The 20,854-nt window shown below is 45.2% G+C and overlaps 1 non-coding gene across 1 annotated transcript; it reads right to left on the reverse strand.

Annotated features, from left to right (window-relative positions):
• Positions 1 to 569: 569 nt before the first annotated feature.
• On the reverse strand, positions 570 to 676 carry LOC142441960 (U6 spliceosomal RNA). Its single transcript, XR_012783236.1, has one exon. It is a non-coding gene; the product is annotated as a U6 spliceosomal RNA (small nuclear RNA).
• Between the last annotated feature and the right edge of the window lie 20,178 nt (positions 677 to 20,854).

Consider the following 20,854-nt stretch of genomic DNA (forward strand, 5'->3'; position numbering starts at 1 on the left):
ATGGCTCCAACAGAGATGGGATTATGCTTGCTTTGAGCTTACCTAATGAATGGTAACCTGGGATTACCATGTATTTATCATTTTAATGCCTTTCCCACTTTCTTATGACATGTATTAGTCTTGTTCTGCCTCTGTGAATGAATTTACTTAGAGTTTGCCCTAGCACCAACCCCCATGGTTTACCTAAATACTGTCCAGTCACTTAAGAGTTTAATCTTTACAAGTCAACAATTCATGTATTGCATTCTAGAGTTGGCCTTTATTTGCATAATTTGCTTTTCTCAACAATAGTTTCAATTCTATAACATTGGTTAAATTGATGATGATATCAATAGAATTTTATTATACCTCAGGGGAATGATTTATAATGTTCTCTCATAAAATAAAAATGATGTCTCTAAAGTGAACCAGAGATGTATATAAACCACAAATATATGAATGCATTTTGTGCTCACAATTAATTCTTGCCTCAATCTAGTAACAATTAATTCTTATGGCATGGCCCTGGTAAATGCTCACTCTCGTTTTTTTAAAAAATCATTTTATTGGGGGCTCCTACAACTCTTATAAAAAATATGGTGCGCTTCATGAATTTGCGTGTCATCCTTGCACAGGGTCCATGCTAATCTTCTCTGCATCATTCCAATTTTAGTTTACATGCTGCCAAAGCAAGCACAAATGCTCACCCTCATTAAGAAATCACTAAAGATAAAGATCCTGTAGCAAAGTGTGGTGAAGAAGCCAGATGGTGACCGGCTGTCAGAAAGCAGAAAATCTGGGGTCTTGCAGGCTTGTCTTTAAATAAACAGTCTAAGTGAGATGTCAACTAAATCCACATGGAAGAAGCATAGCAGCCTGTGGGATCCAAGGGTTATTAATAATGAAACCCAAATCCGATGGAGGGAGTGGTATCAGAGTTTATATTGTGAATACCCTGCTTTCAGAAGGCTATGGGGCACACTGGAAGCCCAAAATCCATTTGCAGGGTGCACACCTAGATCAAGTCTCCACTGATTCCCCTCTGATGGTAGACAAGAAGTGTGGCCAGCCTTGGTACCAGACAGAGGACATTGCAAAGTAGATGTAATACCTTATCATTTGATTTCCCTTTTGACCCATTTTTTAAGTTGCTTCAGTTTTATTACGTCCTGTTTCTCTTTGATGGAGGTTTTTCTATAGTTTGTCTGGTTGTTGTTGTTGTTGGCTTACTGTGTTTGCTTGCTTGCTGTCTTATTTTTTAAGGTTTTCTGTACATGAAATCCAGGAGGATGGTGAGATCTCTGTAGATGATGATTGGAAAGGGGCCCGGCAGGGGAGGATGGAGGGAAATGAGGCTGTAACAACGATGAGCTAATGAGTAAGAGAAGAACCTGTTCTGAACATGATTGAACAATTAAATTGTATGATATGTGAAGTATATGCAAAAAAAACCACCTTTAAACAAAGAAGGGGATTATGGCCATATCTAGACTTCAGAGTAAAAGGCAAAGAGGTCACGTGGATGACTAACGAGCACCACCCCGACAACGGTTTCTGTGATTGCTTCAGATGGATGAGGATGCTGAACAACGAAAGGAAACCAAAACAAATAAGAATCGATGCACTTGAGTTGTGGTGTTGGCAAACAATATTGAGTACACTGCAGCCAGCCAGACCAAGCAAATCTGTCTGAGAAGAAGAAACACAGCCAGAACGTTCTGCCGCAGTGAAGATGGCTGCCCTTGCTCTTGCTGATTTGGGACATGTCATCAGAAAAGACTAGTGGCTAGACAAGGACATCTTATTTAGTAGAGGGCCAGCTAAATAAGGAGGGGGAGGTTCTTCATGATGGTTTGCCACAACAGCCACACGAACCGGTTCACCCCACCAATGATCAGGAATGGCGGTGAAACAGGGCTGGGCTTTGTCCTAGTCTGCTTTGCACCAGGCTCCCGGGACTCGCCTTGCTAAAGACAGTGACTGCCAACAACAGTTGTCAGAGAAAGAGTCTAGTCCCATGCCTAATGCTTGGGCTCTGGGGTCAGATCAACCTGAACTGGAAAATTGTGTTGTGATTCTCCTGAAAGGACTCCGAAAACTTCCTTAATCCTTGAAAACCTTAACTGTTCCCCCTGAGTAACAGGGTGATGTTCTCAGTACGTGGCTCTGAGGTTTACTCTGAGCACAAGAGTGAATTGGAAGCACTGAACCCATGACCCGGATCCTAGCCCACCCCCAGGAGCCATGAACCCCAATTATATGAGATTGCCCTGTTGTTGCAGATTACCCCACTGGTAGTCATTGTTCAACAGACTGTAGGTTTAAGAAGGAAAAGTGCCATTCTTGACCTGGCATGGTGAGTCACCTTGCTCTCTGGGTCTAATGGACACACAATTTGGTGCCCAATGAGTCCCTCCCACTCAGTTACTACCAGCCTAGCCAACCTACTTCTGACATATAATGGCCCTATGAAGGTGCCGTGCTGGTGTAGTGATTATACATTGGGCTGTAGTCCACAAGGGCAGCAGTTCGAGACAACCAACCACTCCATGGGAGAAAGAGGAGGCTTTCTGCTCCTATAAAGAATGGTAGTCAAGGAGCTGGTATTAAGGACTCAAGTTGAAAGAAAACCTTTTGAGAATAATGATGGCAACAATGTACAAAGGTGCTTGACAAGATGTATGCATGGATGGATTGTGATAAGAATTGTACAAGCCCCCAATAAAATGATTTAAAAAAAAAAAGAATTGCAGTCTTGGAAACCTAAAGGGGCAGCTCTACTCGGTCCTATAGAGCCGCCACGGTCCAAATGGACTCCAATGGCAGTGATTGTGTTGGATTTGGTTGCGTGACTCTGTAGGATAGAGTAGAATTGCTTTCCCTGAAGCAGATTGGTGGGTTGGAACCTTTGCCATTAGCAGCTGAGTGCATTACCACTATGCCATCGAGGACCCCAGAAAACCCAGACCTGCTCAAAGCCTCCCCATGAAGATCGGACTCCCTTCCCTCTTGGTCAGCAAGCGCAGCGGGGTACCGCCTCCAACTTCTCTCTGGGCCACCTACAGGGGAAGTCACCCCAGTTCATAGTGGAAAGAGGTTTCAGGAAAGACTTTTATTATCTTTCTTTCTTTCTATTTCTTTTTCTTCTTCTTGGTGAAAATATACACAACAGAAGACACACTGTTTCAACAACTTCTGCCTGCAAAATTCAGCCGCCTTTTGTCCCCAAGACAGCCTTTTCTGACTTCCCCATACAACCATCCGCTGAGGAAAACAGAGTGGAGCCCAGGGGGCCCGGCTTTGTCCTCACACCTAGAGCTCACTTCCTCTTCCAGAGCTGCTTCCTCCACCCCTACCCCCACCCCCACCCCCACACCTTCTGTCAACAGCATAACAAAATGGGACAAAATGCAATAAAAAGGCCTCAAATCAATGGAATTGAATAAAGTAAAATAAAATGGAATTCAATGACGTGAAATGCAATGGAATGAGAGACTAGATAAACTCTAATGTAATAAAATAAAGGTGTTACTGTGAATGCTGTCCTCCTCCTTTCCCTGATAGCTTTTGAGGTTAGCAAATTGTTGCTCAGAGAAAGCAGTTCAATGCCATTTTATGGAACAGTTGGTGAGAATTTACTCGCTTGCCATATCAACCAGTGGCCAGCAAGTCAGTCCCAGCCCCTGGTGAGCCCCTTGTGTCTGAGAAGACCGGCTCTCCAGGGTTGATTTGGCCAAAGCAAATGGCCAGGCCTTTCTCCTGAAGTGGCTCTGGGCAGACTCAAACCTCCAACCTCCAGTTAAGAGCTGAGCATTTGCACTGTGCTCCCCGAGGACTCTTGAGCCTCCCTGGCATAATGGGTTGTGCATCGGGATGCTAACCTCAAGATCAGTTATCCAAGTCACCTGCTGCTCCGTGGAAGAAAGAGGAGGTTTTTAACTCCTGTAAAGAGTGCCATCTCAGCGACCCCGGGGGCGGTTCTACCCTGTCCTATAGGGCCCTGTGAAGAGGTGCGAGTATTTTGCAGCCATTCCTTAGTGAAGCCCTCTCCCTGCTCCCTTGGTGGGAAGTGATAAGGAATGCAGCTCTCTCTGTGTTAGCGGTAGGTGCTCTTGAACCTCAAGGACCCAGCTCACTGTCCCTGAGTCAACAGAGCTGAGGGCTAAGGATGAAGTCTATCCCGAGGTGAAGCTGTGCATTCCTGCTCCTCCGCTGTGGGTTCCTCCCAGATGACTCACCGCACCTTCTCAGCTAGGCAGCCTGCTCCACACTTGGTTCGTCGCTTGGTTGACATAAGGGCCAACAGTCTAAGTAGAAGGTTGAAATGAGGGTGCCTGAGTCGAGGGTGGGGGCGGGGAGTAATTATTTGCTGAATGATGACTTTCGATAAAGAAGCAACACTGGTGTGGTTTTCATGTTGTGTGAGAGCCCATTGTTCATGCATGTTGATACCAAAATAGAAAGGGAGGTTTTCCTCTAATGGCTGCTTTCCATTCTTTCTCTTTCCTCCTTCCCTCCCTCCCTCCCTCCCATCAGTGGAAGATGCAAGTTGGTGCGTTTTCTTCTCTGAGTCTCCACGTAGTAGGACCCTGTTGGACTCCTCTGCCCCCTTTCTCCTGGGAGAGCATTCGAAGAGTCAGAACTTGGCCTGGAGGCTGAGGCCAGATAGCTGGCTCTTTCCATGTTTCCTTCCTCCTAGGAATGTTCTCTTCTTCCCCAAGGACACTGGACTAGTGACTGGATCTGCCTGGAGGCTCTCTGGAGGCATAGGGTGTAAGCACGACCCAGCGGCTCCACGTGGACCTGGGGAAAGGAGTAAGAGGAAGGGCATTCCAATGTGCTGAGCCTCTCCTACACCCCACGCACCTACTGTGCCGACTCATTTGCTCCTCATGGTATGTTGTGACATCGACATAAAACCAATTGACTGAGACTCAAAAGAGGCTCCTGTCTGTCAGAATAGGGGTCTCAATGACATGCAGATCTGTTGCTAGCCCTTTCCTCTGAGGCACCTCTGGGTGGACGCACACCTCCCATTTTTCAGTTAGCAGGCAAGCTCACTAATGGTTTGTGTGATGTAGGGACTCTGACATAGGATTAGCATCTCTATTGTACACGAGGAAAGGGGCTCAGAAAAATAACAAATGAAGTTCAGGGCTTCAAGAAGACAATGCATCCAACAGTTAGAAAGGTTGGGATTTGAACCTAAGTTTGTCGGGTCCCAACATTGTCTTTTGCTTCAGCCCACTTCCCTTACATGAGGCAATAACCCCGAGGGCCTGGAGCAAAGCCATGCTAAGGCAGTTGGTTTCTAGTCCACGTGGAGCCGCAGTCCTCCTGGTCTTGCCTTTGCAAGTCATCTCACTCAATCCCCGCTTTAGGAAAGGAAAGCAAACAAACAGAACATTGCTGCAGAGTCCATTCTGACTCACGGTGACCCTGCAGGACAGAGTAGAGCTGCACATGGGGCTTCCAAGGCTGTGAGGTTCGGAACGGCAGAGAGCCATGTGTTAGACCCACCATGCGGCTGGTGGGTTTAAGCAGATGGCCTGTCGGGTACCAGCCAGCACTTAATCGTACCACACGCGCTCCCGGAGGGGAAACTAGCATTCCCATTTCATAGAGAAGGAACCCGAGACTCAGAAAATCCAAGTGATGTTTGTGCATCGTAGAAAAATAGATTCGGGGCCAGCAAGACCTGCTTTTGAATATCAGGTCTGTTATTTTCAGCTCTGTGCCTTTGAGACTATTACTTCAACTGCAGGAGACACTGTTTCCTTGTCTGTAACTGAGATAAGAAGAAGACCCCTGCCCCCACCTTGGTTTGTTAGGAGACTTACGCACGTTACTGATTTAAAGTACATTGTGTGTGGTAGATATCCAATGAAAGGATATTCATTACTGTTACCGAAGGAGTGGGACTTGAGCTCAATTGCATGTGTCAGTTCATAAGCTTGACAAAAGAGCCAACTTCTGGGCCCCGTATGGGAAGAATGCAAGTATAAAATCGTCCTGCCTGCCTGTTTGAGGCTCACACTCATGAAGTCATGAAGCGATCACTGAAGATATGGGTGCTCCAGCTCAGCGTGGTGAAGAAACTAGACTCTCCCTGACCATCACAGAGAAGAGCGCCTGGGGACTTAAAGGTTAATCTTCAAACAGTGAAGCATCCACTAAGTTCACAAGGAAGAAGCACACCAGCCTGTGTGATCCAAGGATGATAAAGAATGAAATCCAAAGATGGGAAGGGTATCAGAGCTTAAATTGTGACCACCCTGTTTGCAAAAGGCTGTGGTGGACAGTGGAACCCCAAAATCCAGGTGCAGGGTCTACACATGGGTTCAGTCTCTATTGAATCTCCTCTGCCGTGGCTGAGTCATAGGAATAGCGTTGGTATCAGATAGAGAGCATTGTGTAGTCCATTGTGGCAAATATAGTTAGGTTAAAATGTAATTCATTATCAATTGATCTCCCTTTTGACCTGTTTTAAAGTTGTTTCAGAGTTTAATATTTTCTGCTTTCTTTTTTATTGAGGTTTTTCTATGTTTTGTCTAGTCATTGTTTTTCTCTTTTTTGTTTTGCTTGTTTGCTCCCTGTGCTTTGTACGATTTTCTATATATGATGTCCATGGTGGGTAGATCTATAGAGACAGTAACAGTATTGATAATGGCCTATGGGCATAAACAGGGGGATAGGAGGAAGTGAGCTAAAAACAGTGAGTATGGGAAGAAAATATTCTGAAATTGATTGTGCTGATCATTTAACATATATTCTCGATTTGATTAAACCCTTAACTGTAGCATATGTGAAGTATATGCCAATAAAACAATTTTAAAATAAATAGATAATAAATAAGCTATATCTGCCTCTGCATGAGAAGGGAATCAATGTGTGGTAATTACATAATCTGTTGTCAACTTGAGAGACTATTAAGAGTGAATGGGGTGGAATTTAGCCTGTCAATCGGGTTGCAGTTTGATGACCTCATTTGGAGGTGCTAAGGAGATTAATAGTTCGCTGGTGGCAGAACACACAGACACTCCCTGGGAGACATTCTTGATGACAAGCCTGATGGAGCTGCACTGATGCAGCCAGAGCCCTGGAATTGGAGGAGCCACATGGAGACCCATGCCAGCACTGAGATACTTCTACCACCACTGGATCCACAAGACTTTCCACCCACTGGCCTGTGATCTTCCTGCATTCAACATCATTGCATGTGCTGCATGAGTCTTATAGATTGGTATCTGACATATGGGCTAATATCTGACTGATGGACTTGATCTGAACTGGGCTGGGATGGTTCCTCAATATACAATTGCTCTTTTATATAAAACTATTTCTTATACACGTATGAATATCTCCCTGGATTCACTTCTCAAGTCTACCCAGACTAACACACAATGCATATGAATGATGCATCTCCAATGAATGTGTTATTTGTCTTGTCCAAGGTTTCAACAGATAAGATTTGGTTCTAGATCTACCGTATCTTGATCCAAAGTTCCCATTCTTTCCTCAATGTCTGTGTTCCCCGCCTCTCTTAATTTTGCTTTTCTGTCAGTTTGTCAACCTGTGGTGGCCTATGTGTTCTGGTGAAACTGAAAGCTATTCCACTGGTGTTTCAAAATTTCAAAGGCCAGCAGGGTTACCCAGGGTGGACAGGTATAAATTAGAGATTCCAAACTAAGACAGACTAAGAAGGACCTGCCAGTCTACTTCTTATAAAAAAAAAAAGCGATCAGTGAAACATGATGGATCGCAGAGAAGCATTATCTGATTGAGCCCCTTAGGTTGGGAAGCTTTCAAAATACAGCTGGCAAGAGCTGCCTCCTCAAAGGTAAGTCAGCCTTAATGATGTGGGTGGAGCAAAGCTTTCAGGCCCTTCTTTTTCTGATGTGACAGGACTCAACATGAGGAGAAACAGCTGCAAGCTGTTCATAATCGGAATAAGGAATGCATGCTATTCAAGTACAGGAGCACTGGAAGTTTTCAAAAATGAACTTGACCACCTAAAAATCAACATCCTTGCCATTAATCAACGGAAAAGGCTTGGTGTTGGCCATCTTGAACTTGAAGATCACATGGTCTACAACGCTGAGAATGACAAAGTGAAGGAAAACTATAGCGTTCATCATCGTAAAGGACATTTCAAGATGTATCCTGAAATACTGCTCTGTCAGTGATGGTACTATCCATGTGCCTATGAAGAAGACCTGTTAAATATGACTAGTATTCAAATTTGTGCACCAAACATAAAGGCCAAAATTTTTACCAACGTCTTCAGTTTGGAACTGATCAAACATACAATCAAAATGTACTCATAGTTACTAGTGGTTGGAATCAAAGAATGATTGATAGCTGGAAGATACGACTTTACTAACATAAATGGCACCAGAGATATTATGGTAGAATTTTGCAAGACCAAGGATTTCTTTATTGTGAACCCCTGTTGTCAGCAGCATAAATAACATCTATACAGGGACCTCAGCTGATAGAATGTACAGGAATCACATACACCTGTGACAGAAAACATTGAAGAAGCTCCATACCATCATCCCATCAGTTGGAAAAAACTAGGGGTGACTGTGGATCAGATTATCAGTTGCTTAAAGTTAAGCTGAAGTTGGAGTAAACTCAAAAGAGCCAAATTACCGCCTTGCATACATTCCATCGGGATTCAGAGACTATCCCAAGAATGGATTTGATGCATCTAATACCAAGGACTAACGACCAGACAAGTTGTGGGATAGCATCAAGAAAGAGTAACGTAACTGTAGAAGTCAAAAGGTCATTGAGAAGAAAGGGCCACAATGGTGTCAGAAGAAACTGATCTTGAACCTAAGCTACACAAAAAGCAAGTGGAAGAAATGATGAAAGCGCTGCACAAACGTTCAAAGGATAGCTAGAGAACACGAAGTAAAGTATTAGAAGGAAATGTGCAAAGACTTGGAGTTGGAAAACCAACAGGGAGGAACACATTCAGCATGTCTCTAGCTGACAGAACTGGCGGAAAAGTCCAGCTTTAAGCCATAATTCTGAAGGTCCTATGGACAAAATACTGAACAACACAGGAAATGTTAAAAGGAGATGGAAGAAATACACAGCGTCCCCGTGCAAAAGTAATTGGTTGATATTCAGCTGTTTCAGGAGGTGGGATATGATCAAGGACCAATCACAGTAAAGGAAGAAGTGCAAGCTGTGCTGAAAACATTAGTGATTGACGGAATGGCAATTGCGATGTTTCAATAAACAGATGCAGTCTTGGGGAGGAGACCAGTCAGTCTCGGGGTGCAGTATAGCACCACTGAAACACACAACTTTCCTCTAGCTCTTTGATGTCCCCCTCCCCCACTATCATGACCCAATTCTACCTTGTAAATCCGACTAGACCAGAGCATGTATACAGATACAGATAAGAGCTAGAAGCACAGGGAATCCAGGACAGATAAACCCCACAGGACCAATATTGAGAGTAGCCAAACCAGGAGGGAAAGGGGAAGGTGGGGGTGGGGTAGGAATAAGGGGAATCGATCACAATGATCTACATATAACCCCCTCCGAGGGGGACAGACAACAGAGAAGTTGGGGAAGGGAAGCATTGGTCAGGGTAAGACATGAAAAAAATAATTTATGGATTATCAAGGGTTCATGGTGGAGGGAGGGGGGGAAAGTGAGAGGCTGATACCAAGGGCTCAAGTAGAAAGAAAATGTTTTGAAAATGATGGCAAAAAATGTACAAATATGCTTGACACAATGGATGAATGGATGGATGGAATGTGATGGGAGATGTACGAGTCCCCAATAAAATGATTTAAAAATTTAATAAATAACAAAATAAACAAATGCAATTCTGAAAGCACTCACTCATTTACGTCTACATTGAAGATGTCACCTAGCCAGTTGATTGGGAGAGATTCATTTTTGTTCTCATTCAAGCAAAATCGGCCAACAGAGAATAGACATTATCACCCAACACCCATGAAAACAGCAGTTAAGAAACAAATAGACTGCAAAAGATCTCTCCCAAGAGTTAAAAAGCCAAGATGTCGCTTTGAAGATTAAAGTGCATTTGACACAAGCCATGGGGTTTTGGGGCCTCATATGCATGCAAAAGCTGAACAGTGGGTTGAAAATTATAAAAAACAAAACTGAAAAAGAATGAGTGCCTTAAATTACTGGGTTAGCAAAGACCATGGAATAGACCATGAGATGCCAGAACAACGAACAACTCTGTACTGGAAGAAGTAGAATCAGAGTAGCCATGTGCTACTTAGGCGAAGGAGAATACACAACCTGAGGGAGGCTAGTAAAAATAAGATGGAGGCAGGGGAAGATGTTGAGAGGAGTGTCAGAATTAGAGGCACCAAAGACGATTGCTGTTATATACGCCATCCTGCAATAGTGGTGGCCACTGCGTAGATGCATAGAGAAGACACGCAGGCTGCCTGGATGTGGAGGGAGTGCAATGAATGGCAATGGAGGTGGGGGTAGGGGTCAGAGGGACCTCCGTGGCCCCTCCTTCTTTGCCTATTCTGACACCAACAGTTCCTCCTACACAACTCTACATCTATGAGGGACTCAATACTGTGTTGCAGTGGCCACACAGGACTCACAGACAAGACTCAAAATTAAGGGGATTTATTAGAGAAGTTGAATCAGAAAACAATAAGGATACAGTCTTGTGTCTCTTCAGTCTGTAACCATGTCTCTCGCCTGTTCTCAAAAGACTTACTGCATGGTTACCACGTGGCAGCCACGTCTCTCTCTGGTTCTTAGTCTCTTAGCCATGTGGTCCCTTGGCATGGATCAGGTAGTCCGCCCACCTGTCACTCTGTCCCATGGTGCCATCATGATTTCTAAGGGGAGGAAAGGTATCCCCTAGTCTTGGCGTTGATCCTGTGAGTCTCCCTGCCGGTCTGTGATGCATCTCCTTTGGGCGTCCTGGGCCACGTCACACAGAGATCTCACACACGCCCTTTCAAAGTCCCTAGGATTGTGTTCTTTGCTTCAAAGAGGGATCATCATTATGACCTGGGTGGAGTGGTAATAATGAAAACTGACCAATCCCCTCTCTTCATAGAATACACACCCTTCTTGCATAATCCCACCCAACTAATTTGGTGAGTATTCTGGAGATTTGGGTAGAAGAGGAATATTCAGAAATTTCACTCCGCCACACGGGGAATGCGAGTATACACACAGATCCATGTAGGTTTGACGAAGGATATTTGGAAATGGGCATTATTTACCTTTGCTGAAATATATCCATGATATAGCCAAGCCTATAGGGGGCACAATTATGAAAAATTCTTAGACACAGCAAAACACCTTGAGAAAATGAATCACTGGGCCAAGAGACTCAGGAACTTAGTCTCAGGAGACAAGAAGGTCACAGTCCTCAAAGGCAATGTCTGTCTTGGGTGAGCCACGACTGAGTCTTAAAAGCTCATGAGTGGCCACCTTAGGTACAGCTATTGTCTCCCCCAGTCTGGAAAAAAAAGAATAAAAACTGAAGACACAGAAAGCGTTTGTCCAATATCCTTGTTTTCATTAAGCTTCTTATGGTGTGCCAGCTTAATAGCCACTAGAGGTTATGGCTATTACGTAGAGACAATTCCAACACATTGCACCCTCTGTGGAACTGAGCAAAATACTGCCCAGTCCTGCTCCAGCCCCACAATCTTTATTGCAATTCAGCTCATGCCAGTCTAGTCCTTTGAGAAGCATCCTTCCCCACCCCCACCCCCACCCCCCATCATATAAAGATAAATAAGGAGACATTCTCAAATAGTGGCTCAGCTTGACTCTTAACTGTTATCCAGATTTGAGATTCCAGTCTTGCTATCTAGGCTTTGGCGTTTTCCCTAAAGACCAAACCCCACCCCACCAGGTATATGTGACCCCATTTCACACCTTCAGTTCTGAAATCCCATCTTAGAAGATGTCTTCCCTCTGCAACTGAGATAAAGGGACCACTCCAAATCCCACCGCTCCATGAATAAGTAGGCTGTACAAGGTCGGCCAACTCCTGTGACAGATCCCAACACACATGGGTTCATCCTGGCACACATGTTCTTGCTTCTATCACTGTTCCAATGTCCAGGTGGGCAAGCTGGCTCTCCTCCACATAGTCATGCAGAGACTAGATAGACATCTTCCACATTGTGGCTCCGGGTGCCTTTAGGAGAGGGAGCAGGGCAGGAAGTGCCTACATCCACGCTCATGCAGACAGATAGCAACAGGGAGATGTCAAAGGGATACGGGAACCAACTCAAAGAGCTCCTAGGGCCAGAAGCTGGGAAAATCATGCACAACAACAAAGAAAAAGTAGCATACGATTATAATCCAAAGTATAAAATATATGCCTATGAGTTCACATCTATGCAAATAAAAACTTGGATCAATAAATAAAGGGGCAGAGATACAAGTCCCACACAGAAGCATGCTAGATAACCTATCCACAAGCAGGTAAATAAAACCCAACTCTCCTTAAGGGTGGGCTGTGCCCAAGGACTTCCTACCCAAGAGGATGGTTAAGGGAGGAAGAGTAACTGCAATGTGAAAGCCTGGCAAACACCCTGTCAGTCGGGTGATGACTGGCATCCAGGAGGATAAGCCAGCTGAAAACACGCTCTCTAAGCATGATGTGATGTGAATGGCGTTTTATCTCTGTGCTCTTCCTCCTGAAGTCCCTTAGCCCTCACCTAGGCATGAGGGGAACGTCCAATACCTTTCAGGGAGGGTCGTTCTCCTAGGTACCTGACCAGTAGTCCTCACATGGTGCAGGCCGTCAAAGGCACGACTACTCTGGCAAGATTGCAGCCCTGGACAGGATCCAGGAATAGAAAAGGACACTAATTAAAAACTAAGCAAATCTACTCAGAGTGTTCACAAAACAAACCAGCTGATGTCACATCAGTTCCAACTCACGGCAATCCATGTGCTTCTGAATAGAAATGTGCTGCGCAGGGCGATCTTCTGGAAGTAACCCAGCAGGTCTTTCTTCTAGAGTGCCTCTGGGGAGATTTGAACTGCCAGACTTTCTGTTAGCAGCCAATTACTTAACCATTTCCACCACCAAACTTAAACCCACTGCCATCAAGTAAATTCCGATTCGCAGCAACCCTACTGGGCAGAGTGGAATCGGGGTCCCATGGCTGGAAAGCTTTATTGGAGCAGAAAAGCTCATCTTTCACTGGCAGAGCAATGGGTGGGTTTGAACTGCTGAACTTGAAGTTCATAGTCCAACACACAATGCTCTGTTCCAGCAGGGCCCCTTGTTTCCATGGCCAACGGACTCCTAAATAAGGTCATTCTAATGTTTTAGTGATGGTTCGTGAATTATGACAATGGAGCCCTGGTGACATCGTGGGTTATGTGGTGAGCAGCCAAGCACAAGGTCAGTGGTTCAAAATCATCAGCCACTCTTTGATGCATCTTCCTGCTCCTGCAAAGAGGCAGTCTCAGAAACCCATGGGGTCAGTCCTACTCTGTCCTATAGGGGGGGGGGGTATAAGTCAGGACCTACTCAATGGCAGGGAGTTTTTGTAATGTCCTACATATGGGTGTAAGATACTTATCAAAAAGGAAACACAGTAGGGAGTATATTGAAGCTCTGTATTATCTTTTCAACTTTCCTGTACAGTTTATCTAAATGTATTTGTAACATCTTTTTGTTGTTAAAGAAAAAAAAAAACATTGCCTCGGTCTACATCCTTGCTGCCCTCTGCCAACTTTCCACCGGCATTGTTGGGAAGGAGTCATAAGAAGGAAGATGGAGAGGCACTGCAGCTAGTAATTACAGCGGAGAGGACATTGGTGAGAAGTTGTGAGCTGGAAAAATGGTCTGCCGCAGTTTAACACAAACATTGCGCAGCTCCTGGCACAAGAGCACATATACGTCATAAAGTACGTGCCAGGACCAGTGGTGTTTGGTTCTGTTGCATACAACTCACTGCCATCGAGTCATCAAGCCCAATGTGTGGGTTTGAACTGCTGGCCCCTAGCAACTGACCCATAGCATTACTGGCCCATAGCAACCCTATAGGGCTGGGTAGACTAACCCCTGTGAGTTTCTGAGATTGCCACTCTTTATGGTAGTAGAAAGCCTCATCTTTCTCCCAAGAAGTGGCTGGTGGTTTTGAACCACCAACCTTGCAGATTACAGTGCAATGCTTAACCCACTATGCCACCAGGGCTCTTCTGCTGTGTGTAGAGCTGCCACATGTCAGAACGGACTAGACAGCACCCTGACAACGACAATGATACATGACCCATGGTTGAGACCTAGGCTTCCGCATTCTGCTTCCTTAATCCAAGCCCCCCTGTTTCCAATCTCTACGAGGCCCCTATCCATGTATCTGTTGTGCAGCTATTGAATAAGGCAACAGAGGTTTGATGGTAGACAACTCACCTTCCACGCGGAAGACCCATGTTCAACTTTGTCCAATGGACCTCATGCTCAGCCACCGCCCACCTACCTCACAGCAACCTATCCGAACCTAGCAGAGCTCACTGGAGCTTCCAGGTTAGGCTGGACTAGGGGGAAAGGGATGCCAATCTAGTTGGGAAACTCCTGTGGATCACAGTGGATCGATTCCATTGTGCACGAGGTCCCCAGGAGTTGGGGCTGGCTTGTCAGCAGGTCGCAGCAATTACTAAATGGCTCCTACGTGCCCCACACCTGTTCTTATAGAGACCATCCTCACAGGGAGACCAGGGGTGAGTGGGACCAGCAAGCTGTGGTGAGTAACTCTATGACTCAGTGGCGATTGCGTGGACTTCCCTCAGGACTCAGGGAAGCCCCTAGAGACTGCTTTCCATGTTACTTTGGGTTGCGGCCCTTCCCCATTAGCCCCGACGTGTTGCATGAGATCCCCGAATTATAGAAAAGGTATTGTCAAGGGCTGCCACTGCCAGGGACTCAACATATCACACAGCCTCCGGTGGTTGGGGCAGACCTGAGCCTCGTGGACATGGGATCGAGTGGTAGATGCTTGTCCTGGGTTTGCCAGACAATTGGCAAGTGTAAATCATGCCACTGCTGTGGTTATAATTCCATTTGGGAATTGTTTGCTTTGTGATGTTAACAAGGCAGTATAGCACAGGGTGTGTTTCCAGTCTACTTCCTTTGAGATATAAAAGACCTATCTTTCGGGGGGGGCAGGGTTAAGCGAGCACAGACGAGGGAACACAGAGGCTTCGTGATCTTGCTGAGACTCCAAGAAACAGAGCCTGCAAAGGACAAGAACTTCCCTTAGAGCCAATAGAATGAGTAAGCTTTCCCGCAGAGCCTGCCCTGAGTCTGAACTGCAAACTTCCTCAACTGTGAACAAATGAGTTCCTATGGGTGCTGTATGGTGTTGCCCAGTGGGCTGAGGAGACTGCAGAGGCAGCAGCCAGGTCAAGTGGCCGCTCAAGAGGAGCTTTCCACCAAGGGGCTGTTCGGTTCCTGGTGTTTTTACTACCTCTGTCCTTGGCTTCGCAGGAGGAAAGAATTCACACCGAAGCCCGTTTTGTCATCCAAGTGGGTTTATTTTGTTTTGTTGTTTTTTTTTGTTTTTTTTTAAATAATTTTATTGGGGGTTCATACAACTCTTATTACAATCCATACATACATCAATTGTGTAAAGCACATTTGTATATTCATTGCCCTCATCATTCTCAAAACATTTGCTCTCCATTTAAGGCCCTGGCATCAGCTCCTCATTTTCCCCTCCCTCCCCACTTCCCCCTCCCTCATGAACCCTTGATAATTTATAAATTATTTTGTCATATCTTACACTGACGTCTCCCTTCACCCACTTTTCTGTTGTCTGTTCCCCAGGGCAGAGGTTATATGTAGATCCCTGTAATCGGTTCCCCCTTTCCACCCCCCACCCTCCCTCCACCCTCCCAGTATCTCCACTCTCACCATTGGTCCTGAAGGGTTTTTATCACGGGAGTGGCCAAAGGCGAACTTACAGAATGAGGATCAACATTTGCCCACAAACGCATCACATAACTTGTCACGATCTCAGGGGGGGGGGGGGATGAGGGAGCAGACAGAAGAACAGAGGGAAAGAAAGAGCAAAGACACACGTGGCTCATAAGTAGCTGAGGTCCAGCCCGCAGTGAGGACAGCTAGAGGGGCATCAAGCTGAAGGAGAAAGAGAGTGCGAGAGATTGCCCCATGACCCAGTTCTACCTTACCAATCGGCTAGACCAGAGCATGGACACGGATACAGAGAAGAGCTGGAGCACAGGGAATCCAGGACAGATAAACCCCCATAACCAATATTGAGAGTAGCCAAACCAGGAGGATAAGGGGAAGGTGGGGGAGAAAGGGGAACCCATCAAAATCATCTATAAAAAGTCCCCTCCCTGAGAGAGGGACAACAGAAAAGTGGGTGAAGGGAGACATCGGTTAGTGTAAGACATGAAAAAAATAATAACAATTTATAAATTATCGAGGGTTTGTGAGGAAGGAAGGGTGAGGGAGGGAGGGAAAAAATGAGGAACTGATACTAAGGGCTCAAGTAGAAAGAAAATGTTTTGAAAATGATGATGGCAACAAATGTACAAATGTGCTTGACACAGTGGATGTATGCATGGTACGAGCCCTCAACAAAATGATTTTAAAAAGATGAAAAAAAGTGGAGAGCTTGACATGCGGCCTGGCCAGGCTGGGGAGCTGGTCGATGTCTCCCTCCAGCCTTGCTGTCCTCTCTACCCGCCCGCCCCTTGCTCTCTGCTCTATAGCATGCTGGCCCTTCTGTCAAGCCTGGCCCTTGTAACCTCACAAGAGGATGCAGAAGCATTGTCCTGCCCAGGACCTAGCGTGGTCCTTTCTCCCCTGCATCTGTGAGCCTACCTTACTTAGCTCTTTGCTCGTGGTGGAAACGCATTCAACAAACTGCACTGTCTGAGCATCTTTTCTGAGACCATGGATCTGACTCTGCGGTTGCCTCGGGGACAGCCTGCCTCCCAGCTTGCCTGCAGGTTGCCTGTGCATGAAAGGGCTCGTCCGCTGCTGGGCTCTCCCTAGCTAACCCAGCTCTAGAAGCTCTCATAGGCCTCCACCCCATTTACGACTTTGATGTCAGGTCGCATTCTCTTTGTAACACAAATGGGCTCTATCTGTGTAATGGGAACCCATAAGCCCAAACCAAACATTCCAACTGGAGGCTTGCCTTGCTCTCATTCTTGCAGCTGGAGAAGTGTTGGTGGAGCTCTCCCCTTTGGGCTTCTAGCCTCAGGTGTTTGCATATTTCATTGTAATGGTTCACTTTGTCTTCTTGAGTTGCCCTGTGGAAATTTCTGTCAGGCTATTGTATCTGCCCTGTCTTACACTTGACTTTAGCAACTCTATGCTCAAGAGCAAGTGACAGAGATATTTTCTGTCCCTTTCTGTTTCTGGAATGACATTTTGCTTTGTCTTTGATGTCATCCTACAACTTCAGTGTCACTTCGTTCTTGAAACGGCCTCTAGATGCAGGTGGGGTGCACTCGGGATTGTATTTTGGCATTCGTGGACTCACCTTGAACTTGCACATGACCAATCGATAGCCTTGTTCCAACTGTTGCTATTGAGCTTCTCCATCGCCTCTTCCCAGGTAGCTAATTTGAGGCCTATGTATTTCATGGGGTGAGGTCCACATATAGAGTCATCCTTTAGGTTGTTAAAGAAATTTCTGATGACTATATTACTGGTCTTAGAAAATTCTATCTTGCAATCTTTGGTGTTGGTGCTGTTATTGTTTTTTAATACTTTTATTGGGGACTCTTACATGTCTTATCACAATCCATACATTCCTCAAATGTGTCAAGCACCTTTGCACATATGTCACCATCATTTTCATAGCATTCTCTTCCCACTTGAGTCCCTGATATCAGCTCCCCATTTCTTCTCCCTCCCTTCCCCCACACTCCCCCACGAACCCTTGATAAGTCATAGATTATTTTTCCATTTGATCACTAAAGCCACATATATGCATATATTTAATGTATATGAGGGAACTTGAAAACATTTATGGAAAAATTCCGTTATCTCTTAATTCTATTTCTCTAGTGTTTGATTCTGTTTATTTTTTAATTTATTGATCATATGTCAAAATAATAATAGTTTCCTCCCTTATCCCCTTCCTTCTCCTCTACGCCCGGCTTCCTCACATCCTTCAAAGCCTGCTTCTTTTGATGTGAAAACCATCTTGCTACGTTTCTCTTTGATAATAATGGTCCCGTGTGGTATTTGTCTTTATGAGCTTGACTAGCTTTGCTGAGCATCATATCTTCAAGTTTGCCATGCTATGAGGTGTTGGACGGTTTCGTCGTTGTTTTTCCAGAGATGTATAATATTCCATTGGATGGATGCACCAAAGTTTACGGATCCCGTTTCTCCATAGAGGGGCATTTTGGTTGTTTCCATCTTTCTGTTATTGTGGACAGAGCTGCAACAAACAGGGGTATGCATGTATCCATTTATGTTTCACTCTTTATTTCTTTGGACATGAGCTGAGTCGAGAGATTGTTGGGTCCCACAGTGTTTCTGCTCGCCTTTGGTTAAGGAAGAGCCACACTGCTTCCCATAGCGGCTGTTTAATTCCAAGCCCAGTCCCACCAGCAATGCACACGGGCTCCATTGATCCACCTCCTCTCTTGATACTTTTTGTTGGTCGTGTTTACTTTTTAAAGTTTTGTTACCAGTGCTGATGTAAGAGGGCATCTCATCGCTATTTGGATTTTTCTGAGAGCTACTGATCGTGAACCTTTCTTCATACAATTCTTGGACACTCGGATGTCATCTTTGGTGAATTTTCTATTCATAGCTTCTGCCAAGTTTTCCCCCTTTAAAATGACACCTTTGTCTATATTTAAAATATACACATACTGTTTTTGAACCCCTTGTTTTTAGTGAGCTCTCTATTCATTAGCTAAAGTACATGATTTTACTGTCACATTTTTGTAGCTTACTGTGTTTTTAAAAAAATCATTTTATTGGGGGCTCATACAACTCTTATCACAATCCATACATCCATCCATTGTGTCAAGCACATTTTTACATTCGTTGCCCTCATCATTCTCAAAACATTTGCTCTCCATTTAAGCCCTGGCATCAGCTTCTCATTTTCTCCCCTCCCTCCCCACTCCCCCACCCTCATGACCCCTCGATAACTTATAAATTATTATTTTGTCATATCTTACACTGTCCGACGTCTCCCTTCACCCACTTTTCTGTTGTCCGTCCCCCAGGGAGAAGGTTATATGTAGATCCTTGTAATCGGTGCTCATTTTTAAATTGAATTATTTGTTTTTCTTATTAAAGGGCTGTGAGTATCTATAGACTTTTGAGATTAGCCCTTTATCTGATAAATCCTTTATTTGATAAATTCTACCCCACCCGCAGTCTGTGGATTCTCTTTTTACTCTTTTGATGGACATAAAGGTAGTATTTTTAGGAAGCCCCATTTCTACATTTTGTCTTATGTAGCATATGGGTTTAAATTCCATTTTTCCATGAACTTCTTGAATTCCTGCTGTATTATGTTATATATCACTCATTGTTGTTGATGCTCTCTGAGTTGCCACCTCTCCCCTCATGTCTCCCCCATGCATAAAGAGATGGACATGGGCACCGTGTAATTACCAAGGGCAGTTTTGGATCAGACATGCTAGACTTCTGGGCCTTTCTTCCCAGTCCATCTGAATCTGTACTAAGTCTGTACTTATATGTGTAAATTATATAAAATATATGTCTCTGCACTAGCAACTATGCATATGTGGGTGTGGGTGTGTTCGCTTGTTACTAATATGCCTAACCACCCTAGACGGTAGGAACAACGAGCTTCTGTTAAGAGTGATTGCTGACGTCTAAATAGATAATAGTGGTGGTTGAATAATAGGGTGAGTGACTTTTGCCATGTCTTGGGTAAATGCGTACCCGGGAAATGAAGTTCCCGTTTAGCGGCTCCGTGCACCTTCCTCGGTGACAGCTGCACGCAATCATTCGCTGTGAAGAGCGTGTGACCAACAGGCAAGTGGCAAATGCACTCTGACACCTACAAAGAGGTGTTCAGCAGGTTGTGGGAACCCCCATTCACTTTCCTTCCATGTGCATTCACTGAGATTAAAAGCAAATCAATAACCGCCTGTCCTCAGAGCCCAGAACTGTCTGGCATACAGCGTACAGTGTATACACCATTTAGAAAACTCACTACATGAACTCAGTCATCTTCAGTCATATTGTATGAGCAAGGATTCCAACCATGAATAAATTGTCCAATGCACTCAAGAACTGGACGTCTAGAGGTGGAAACAAACAAACAAACCACCCACTGGCTGTTGCACCTTCAAGTATCCCTGGGTGTCACAGAGGGTTAAGCGTTCCACAACTAGGTAAGCAGCTTGAAACCCGTCTCCTCCCCCCACCAACACCCCTCCCCCAAGGTACCTCGGAAGACAGGCCTGGCAATCTGATACTCCAAGGTCACCAACAGGAAAACCCCATGGAGGAGTTCTACTCTGCAGCACATGCCTTGACAGCAATGAACATGAAGGGCCTGGACCCCGGGTGCTCCCACGTAAGTCCCAAGAGGATCGGGACCACAGGGTTTTCAGTGGCTGATGTCCCCGAAGTGCATCAGCAAGCCTTTGTTCTGAGACACATTTGGGGAGATTAGAGCCTCGAACCGTTCAGCTGGCTGTCAGAAGTGTTAACAGTTTAAAGCCATGAGAAATGGCGGAGAGGGCCTGGTAGAAGGCGTGCCTCCCGCAGGTACCTCTGGGTCTCCTTCCCAGTGTTTCTTAGCGAAAAGCAGGCAGGAGTCCTTTCCTCCCAGCCGGGGAAAGGGGAACAGGAACGTGGAGCCACAGCGTCGGGATTCATGGCAAATTA

Source organism: Tenrec ecaudatus, chromosome 2 (assembly GCF_050624435.1).
Source record: "Tenrec ecaudatus isolate mTenEca1 chromosome 2, mTenEca1.hap1, whole genome shotgun sequence".
Classification (NCBI taxonomy): domain Eukaryota; kingdom Metazoa; phylum Chordata; class Mammalia; order Afrosoricida; family Tenrecidae; genus Tenrec; species Tenrec ecaudatus.